Source organism: Ochlerotatus camptorhynchus, unplaced genomic scaffold (assembly GCF_037179485.1).
Source record: "Ochlerotatus camptorhynchus isolate MF236.1 unplaced genomic scaffold, CSIRO-AGI_Acam_v1.1 ptg000274l, whole genome shotgun sequence".
Taxonomy (NCBI): domain Eukaryota; kingdom Metazoa; phylum Arthropoda; class Insecta; order Diptera; family Culicidae; genus Ochlerotatus; species Ochlerotatus camptorhynchus.
This window is the reverse complement of record NW_027040763.1, coordinates 6,513,302-6,522,729: the sequence shown is the minus strand read 5'-3', so window position 1 is coordinate 6,522,729 and position 9,428 is coordinate 6,513,302.

The following is a 9,428-nucleotide window of genomic DNA, read 5'->3' as shown; positions in this document are numbered from 1 at the left end:
TCAGCACGGCAAACAAATCAAGGGAAAAAGAAAAGATTTGCAACTTTTGCAATAATGTTTTGCAATTTTAGTTGATATGTTACTCTTCAGAAAGAAGGTAATGGCAATTGCGTATCAAACTGTCAGAATTATTCCTTCTTCTAGGGAGCCTCTGCGCTTCCCATTAATAATTTCCAAAGCTTCAATTGAAATTTCAAAGCACGAGCTAGGTTAAATCCGGCACATCGTGTAATATTCAGCCAAATCGACCTTCACCCGCCGCAACATTAAGTTCAACATGTCCCATGTATGCAATAGACCAACATACTTTGGTAATTCTTTCCCAGACCCAATCCACCGGGGCAGTTGAATTATTAAATTCTAATCCATTGAACGTGTGTAACTCGATGGTTGTTGTCCGGCTGGGCAGTCGTCAGTGGCACACCTTCGCTTCTGGCTTCAATATGTCTCTGTTCCTTGTATCCTTTCCTGTCTCTACTCTGTCTCAACTGGCTCGGAGGCTGACTTCGAACAGGTACGGAGGTATGTTAAGTTCACTGTAGGTACAATACGACGAACTTGTTACATGCTGCAGCTTGAATGTTGAAATCGGCAACGGGTAGCGGCGAGAGGTTCCCATTACCTACTGCATTACTGGGCAGTGCAATCGAAGGTGCAATGTTGAAACTGGACTACTGGATGCGAGTGAAGAAAAATGCAACAATCAAGCGTTTATTTGCTCGCTGCGAACAACTTGTTTGAACTGCACTGATTGCATGTACTTGGTAGGAAGTTTTTTGTTCTTGCTGTGTTAAGGAAATGGTCTTTTAGTGCCTGTTGATCTGTTTGGTTTTTTTTTATTTAAGGTTCGATTATAAGACTTATACCTTTATTTTGCTTCACTTTCAGTGTTTCACTTATCCTTTTAGTTAGTTCTAGTTGAGCGATATGTCTGCAGATTTCCAGTTTAACTAGTCATGATTTATCAGTCCAAAATCAGAATAAACGTTGATATTTGAAAAAAAAAAACCCGTAACAACTCATCTTTTTCGGGTTTCCAGTTCTGGCTTACTAAAAACACGAAATGACTTTCTAGTCATATCTAGTGCATGCTTTAGAAGAAAAAAACGAACTTTGCTCAAAAATTTACCGAACGTAAACCTTACAAAAATCACTTCAATGCTGATCCAACACGAGTGATTCAAGAGCTGCAAGAATCGGATTACCAATATATTATTGCAAAATACTCCGTAGGATTCCTTCAACCTAGTTAATCCATCTCATCTCATCCTCGAAGAATCGCAATCCTAGACTCAACAATTTAAAGATTGTACTCGGAAAAAATGCAACACTTTATTTTGTGTTTAACTGTTTTATGACTTAATTACAAAATTGATGAAATTTTGCAGAATCTCGTCAAAATCTGTCAAGTGGTTATCGAGATGGCTTGCAAGCAAAAATGCTTCGACAAAAAATATATTTTTTTCCTTTGGTTTGTTTTTTTCCGTCGATCTTGTTTTCCGTGCTGAGCACCAATGCTACCGACGTGCCAAGGAAGGCAGCTCCCACACCTGGACCCTTCCTATCGACCCATCAACTCATGAACCGGGGACCAACGGCTTTACTTCCCATCCGAAGGAAGGCGTGATCAGAGATGTTATGCCTCAGAACATCCCGGCGGTGCCGACTGGGATTGAACCCAGGCCTGCTTGGGTGAGAGGTAATCACCCCTTACCACTACACCACCGGCGCCATTGACAAAAAATATGGTAGCGGTCATATTACAATCGATTAGAAAAAAAAATGGTCGCAGTGATGAAAACACCCGACAAGGATTATTATTATGGGAGCGGTCGTGGAAAATTCTGGCCAACCCCACAGGTGGATCACCAAATAGTTTTGAATCGACAATTCGACCGTGTCCCGTGTGATAAAATCGTTCAATGAAGCGGTTCGGACTTCATTTCTTCAAGTAAGGAAGGCGCCTAACTGAACCGATAAACCGAAAACGGTTGCCAAAACCCGCACCAGGAAGCTGTACTACGAGTGGTTGGTGCAGCCGAAATGCATCGTAATGGACGACGAGATGTACATTAAAGCCGACACCAAGCAGATCCCCGGCCTGGGTTTTTTTTTGTTGGCAAGTGTAACAAGTACGCTTTCCATATAGATAGTTATTTATTTAATTAATACAATTTACTCATTTAATCAAATTGCATGAAGTTTCGTTTTTTTTTAAATTAAATTCATAAATGTGTTCACCGCCAAAGAATATCCACTCATGTTGAGTTACACTTGTCATACAAAATGAGTTCCCTGCGTTCAGATGCAAGCGCAAAATAAAATGTAACTGCCTGTTGAGCGTACCGACCGGGGAAACGTTCTGTACTAGCGGCTAACTGAGGAATGTCCTAGCTTGAATCGACTTGTGGAAGAGGCAAGAGTGGTCCGTTTTCTTATCGTGTCGTGGTGTGTTTAAACACTGTAGTTAACGACATGAGAATCCCTAATAGGATTGTTAAAACATTGCCCTTTCCTTAAGAAACAAGCTAGGCAAACTCTAGCTAGTGCAGTGCAGTGGGCGGCAAAGTGTGTGGATTCAGAAGTTCATGAGGTAAAGGTAGTAATTCCTAGACTACAAAATAGGTCGACTTACTAGCGTGCGCGTGTGTTATCCCCATAGGTTCGTGGCAGCGAAGGTCATTTGCCGACACACCACCTTTCGTGAGAAACCGCTTTTGATCCCACCTGTCGACTTCGGAGTATCCCCGAGGCACACGTGGTCGTAAGAGGTCGCGTCCGTTAATATACGCGACCTGGACAGGCAGGCCAAACGAAACCATCATCGGTATCTGTCGGAACACCGAACAACCAACGCTACCCGTGGTCGTGGGTACGGACGAACGGACGCATGTGCCGCGTTCCCGCGTAAGCCCGCGCTTCCGGTGAGTGAGACCAATCAGCATCGTATGATCGCATCCGTGATAGTTTCTGGGCCGAAGTAGTGCGTACGCAGCTTCGGCACCGCGCGCCGCCGTCTCCTCTTCAAGCTGCAGCGACATAAACCCTAGGTAGTCAATCGTGAGTACATGCATGTAACCCATTTCTCGTTGTATCGTCCATGCGCATGAGACCGAACGAAAGTCCGTGAATGGGTTAACCAGTGAAAACCCGAAGCACCCGAAGAACAGGAATGGTTAGGAGCAGGCATGGAAAATCATTTACATTCATTTCATGCATTCATTTACATTCATTTGCCTCTAACTTTTTTCATCAACTGCATTCCGCAAAATGATGTATAGAGCTTTAGTAGATTTTGTTATTAGCTACTGTTATTGCCCACAACTCAAAACTGTATCTCTTATGCATCAATAATTAGAGCCGGCAGAACTCGTTACTGTTTTTCAGTGAATGTAAAATACATTCACTGAAAAACAGTAGTGGATTCTGTTTGCTCTGGTTCATCAGGCATAAGAGATATGGATTTGAGTTCTTGACAAAAGTTGTAGCTAATAACAAAACCTACAAAAGCATCATACATCATTTTGCGGAACTCTGTTGATAAAAAAAAGTTACGGGCAAATGAATGTAAATGAATCCACGAAATGAATGCAAATGATTTTCCATGCCTGGTTAGGAGGACACACACTGAACACACGTCTGGGAAATAGCATTGGTAGTGTAGACTAAAGGATAGGAAAGAGGAGAGGAGGGGAAGGGAAGATAAAGGCCTACCCGCATAAACACGAACCATAAATTGACCTTACCGATAATGGTTATAAATTGTTTATAATCCCTCCTTAACTTTAACTGAAATGGTTTTGGAACCTTACATGAACGTTTGTGTGATAAAGTTTTAACCTTATGTTTTATGGTTTTTAGGAAGCGGACCTTACAAATAATGGGTTGTTAAGAACCATTACCATTTCAAATTTTTGTTTTCTCCATACATTTTCGGAAAGAAAACTATATTAGAACGTTTTTACTTATGGTTTGAGAACATTAGGAGGATATATTCCACGTAAAGTTGAGCGATAATACAAAACGATTAATGGACCTTACTGACTACCATAACCATAATCATTAATGTTCTCAAACCATAAGTAAAAACGTTCTAATATAGTTCTCGCTATGTCGCAGTTGGTACGATAGATCGTTCTGGTTAGGCCCGTGATGAAAACCCCGCTCACGTGACTTCTGTTCCGGACAAATTGTTGTTCTTGTGCACTTGTAATTTATAGGGACTTCGCGGGATATCTTCTCGGGCGAATCTTTCCCGCAGCCAGTCAGCATTCTCCCCGTATTCGGGAAACATCGACCCAATCCTCAGGAAGGTCTCAGGCCGGGCAAACCTGCAATCTGCTGGGTGGTCTCCCTTTGGGAGTGGCGCTTAAGCCACCCATGTTGTGAACGGAAAGCTCGACAGGCTGGCGGGTTACACAAGTCCCACCTGGATGTTTCAGGAAAGTTCCGGAAGAAGAAGGTCGACAAATTTCCAAGAAGGACTTAGTGTGACGACAGGCGATCTGTGGGTGCGGTAAATTCAGCAAGCCGTACATAACAACCGGCACCATCAACGGCGAAATATATAAAAATAATGCCTCCAGAAGTGCCTGCTGCAAGGAGGAAAATCCGGCACCCTCGCCAGAACTTCGCTCAATAGGAACAATTCTAAGCGATTATGAAGGACAAACTCCGGAAAAAAAGGGAAGGTCTTCAGAAACGACAAGGATTTGAAGAAAGAGTGAATGAAAGTTTATAAGAAAGATAACGCAAGTGTTGCACAGGATTTGATGGGTAGCGTTAAGTCCAAGGTGGAGGCATTTAGCCTAGGAGAGGTGGTTGAATAAGCCAACTTTGCAAAAACATAGCTAATATGTGTTTGTTTATTCCCTGAGAGTTTCAAAAATATCCGACTTTAAATTAATTTTTCGTGATATTTTTTTACTTTTTCATTTTTTTTTAAATACAGTCTTTACGTAAAAATTGCGATAACGTCTTTAATGCTGTATTCAGGGTTGCCAGCGATGCGGGAACACCGGTAAAATAGGAAAATAAAAAAGGAATTTAAAATATCTTAGCATTCGGTCGTCGACTAAAGAATTCTTCATGATTTTGAGCAATGCAGATTTCATCTTTATCAATTTATGAAGTAATACTATTTTATTAAATTGTTAAATTTATTGCATAAATGTTATCCAATTTTCATCATATTGGACTCTTCATCTTAGGATATATGTTGGGTTTTAATAATTTCTTAAATAATTTTTGGAAACATATTTTTGAGAAGGATAAGATGTCTCTTAGCCGGGGGCTCCTTCTTTACCGTTAATATTGCACTTCTTAGGAGACCCCATATAATATGTTTTCAAAGTTTGAATTTCAAATGCACGATCTTATTTTTCCTCCTAAGATCTCGAATGAAAAAAACTGAAATTAAAAAAAAAATCAAAATAACATCAAATATATACATGGAATCTACATTTCGCCACACAAAAAATTAAACTATTGTGATCCGGAGGGAACTTGATCAAAAGTATAGAATTGGTTGCTTGGTTAACAAAAGATATCTTGATAGCATTTCATTATGGGACTCCAATGGTAGGTTTGACGAGTTTCTCGTTATAAAAAAGTAGTTTTTTCTGCCTTATTTTTAATTTTATTTAATTGACGATCAATAGCATTCAATATCAGTTTTCATATATCATAGAGTTGAAACGATTGTTGTCCTTAAGTTGAAAGCAGCATTTTTCTATAAACTAAGTGTGTCAATAAATCATTTTTTGACGTAGGACTACGTCTGTGATTTGTATACGGGGGTACACTTTGTGAAAACCGGAAAACGAAACATGTAACGAATTTATGAAAGATTTTAAACGTTAATAATTCAGCTGCCCCTGGACCAATTTCAATAATTTTATCACCAACCGATCATAAATATTTCTATACATTGATAACAATGATTTTGATTGTTGATTTTCAACAAAAAACTATTTAAAAAGTGATAGATGTCAAGCATTTTCCAAAGCGGCAAAATAAATAACAAATCCCCAATTACGTACATGCATATACTGCTTTCCCAACTCTGTCATCAGAGAGTCGTTAGTAGACGAAACAAGTCGAAGTGGCATTCGCCTCCGATTTTCGGGCGTGTGCAAATAAGGAGAATGCAATTGCGTAGCATTTTGCACACTCCTCACCATATTCAGAACCACACTCCCCCAACTACTATACAAAATGCTCTCCAGAGTCGTAATCTTGAAACAAAACTTGGAAGCAGGGATGCAAGTGATTTTGATCGATTCTCTTCATCGACATTCTGTTTCGTTAAGTTAATAGGGTTTTTGATCTTATTTCCGTCCTACTAAGGACAACCCGTGCTTTACCTCTCTTTTCTGAACGAATTTAAACCAAAATTGGAATATATCTGTCAAAAATGACTTCTAAATTTATCCACCTTTCCATACGTACCGTTGGATTTGATAAAGAGTTAAAAATTGTTGAGATATTGTTCAAAATCTAATACTGCTTCTTGATTCTAAATTTGTTCTACGAGTTTCAATTCCGTCCTAACGTATTTAAACGCCATTAGATTTTCTTCGTCCTACGGATAAACGTAGAAAAAGGGGATTCGCTAGGAACGCTTATTTTGTTTTGAGAACAATGAGCGTAAATATTCATACAATGCGCTCTAACAGGATTTATGTTGTAGCTAATGAACTAACGCATCGAAATAAACCTATTATTGATTTGTGCACGGTGAAATCATTGATATTATTGATCTTTTCTGATCTATAGAACGGAAATGGGCGATTACGACGAAGTAGCGCTCTACCCTAACACAACGGTAAACACATTCGTTTGTTGTTCTGGTTGTAGAAGAGCATAGCAGAAATAGTGCGAAATACGTTAAGCGAACCCCACACCTCTTAATATATTGACGCGAAGGGGAATTATTGACCATAAAATTTATGATGTGAATACAGAAATGTTGTCAATACCGATGTATTGACGTCAATATTGAATGTATTGACAATACTATTATCATAGAGGTAACTCTAAGACTAGAAGGTCCCGAAATAACGTGCTCAACTTTTTGGCTCAGCTCTGGTACTCTCTTCGGTCCCAAGCTAATTGATTCACCCCTCGAAACATAGGAAAATCCACGAACCCCTCATTTTATCTGTCAAACTTTCATAGCGAATCAAAACAAGCATTGCGTAGTATTAGAATTTCGACTAGAATGGGGTGATGATGATGATGATGGTCCCAACTCTTACCCCTACAAAGGTTTGAGCTGGACGATTTATCTTTAAGATAATTAAATATGACATTTTAACCAGGTTGAAAACAAAATCGAACTGGTTTCAGTTACAGATATAAATTCCCTCTAGAGTTTACAGTTGCTTCACAGCGATATAAATGTGGAAAAGCTCAGGCGTCCACCTCTTGGTTCGCCTTTTTGTCCACCTAAAATATTCATAAGCATTACAAGCAATCAAGAGTTAATGAACAATCAACAAAGCATCCTATTACACTAGCAACCCCGCAATCTGATGCTATCATATTTTTCAGCAATGTCAGGAATGCTCACGAACCCCTAACATTTGCCAGAAAACTTACTACTAACTCAAGGGATCTTTCAAATAAGCCTCAAAATTGCATTTTATTTTTATCAAATATTAAATTCAGTCCTCTATATCCGTAATACGCACGCGAGGCTCAAACCTTTGTAGACTACTTTTTTTTTAATTTATCTACTATTAAATCAAATATTAAAAATCGATCATCTCCCTCGTCGCGAACAGAAATAGTTTTTGCAGTGCTACAATAATTATTAAAAAGTCGTTATGATAGCTATCCATATAAAATAATCCGTTAGAGAAATTTCGTCAAGATACATAATTTGTCAATTCATAAAAAAATCACTGGATAATTGTTTAAAAGACAGTTTTAACGTGTGAAATGCAGTGTCTTTTAAATTCTGTAAGTGTTGCTAAACGTGTGATATGTCTAGGCATCGAATTAAAAACATTTATTCCTTTATAATATAATGAATTTTGTGAAGCACAAGTCAAGAAATGTGGTGTTCTTATTTCATCCGCGTTTCTAGTATTATATCTATGAAAGTCACTTCCTCTTTCAATTCGATCACACAAATATCGAGGCAGCAAACCGTTAACTACTTTAAAAATGAACACCATAGTCAAATATACAATTCTTTGCTTCACCGACAACCATTGTAAGGCGTCTAGCATCAAAGTTGAGGAAGTGAATCTATTACATCTCAAAATCAAACGCATCAATTTATCCTGCAAGCGCTGTAATCTCGATATTTGTGTTGCATTGGCCAGAAATAAAATGGAAGGGCAAAAATCAAGGTGAGGAGAGATGATTGATTTGTATAGCTGTATTTTACTGGCAATAGTTAAATCGTTTTTCAGTCGACATTGAATTCCATACTTCTTGGCAATTTTCTTGATGAAATTGTCAATGTGAGAGTTGAACTTAAGTGTGTCAGCAATAATCACGCCAAGATATTTAATCTCCCGAACGCGATCAATAGTCTCATCATCAATTACAACAGAGACGTTCTCATTTACTCGATTCCACGAAATTACCATAAATTTAGTTTTACTTGTATTCAATTTTACCTGCTTGTACTTCAACCATCTACTTAGAGAACGCAAATCTTCATTCAAGTGTAAAACGGCATCATCTAAATCCTTAGCTGCAATGAATTACACAGTATCATCTGCAAAAAGATTAATGTCGCAAAATCATAAAACACGTCGCAAGTCATTAATATACATAATAAATAACAGGGGCCCTAATACACTTCCCTGGGGTACTCCCAGGTTATTCCCCACGGGACTGGAAACAGAATCATTGAAAACAGTCCGTTGAGTTCTGTCAGACAAATAGCTTTCAAACCATTTATATGCAGTACTCCTAATTCCAAAGCGCTTCATTGATCTTAACAATAAGGGCCTAGAAATTGTTTCAAAAGCGTGTTTAAGATCCAAAAAACAGCAACAATCGTATCTTTACACTCCAAGTTATTTTTCCACTTCACTAATTCCAAATTCAACGCGGTTTCACAAGAATGACCTTCCCGATATCCCGATTGTTCTGGTATCAACAAACTATTACCAACAATCAATACGAAACTAACGATTTTAAATTGGCTCACCACTTTAGTAGCCTATTGGTCCCAAGCAAACGATTAACGTACCCTATTCTAGTTGAAATTCTATTACTACACTATGTTTGTTTTGATTCGCTATGAAAGTTTGACAGATAACATCAGGGGTGTGTGGATTCATGCAGAACATGCAGGGGTGAGTGAAATAGCTTCGGACTGCTTGGGACCGTTGTTCTGGTACTGAGTGAGCCAAAAATAATAATGATTTTCTTCGGGACCCAGTGGTCTTAGAGTTACCTCTATG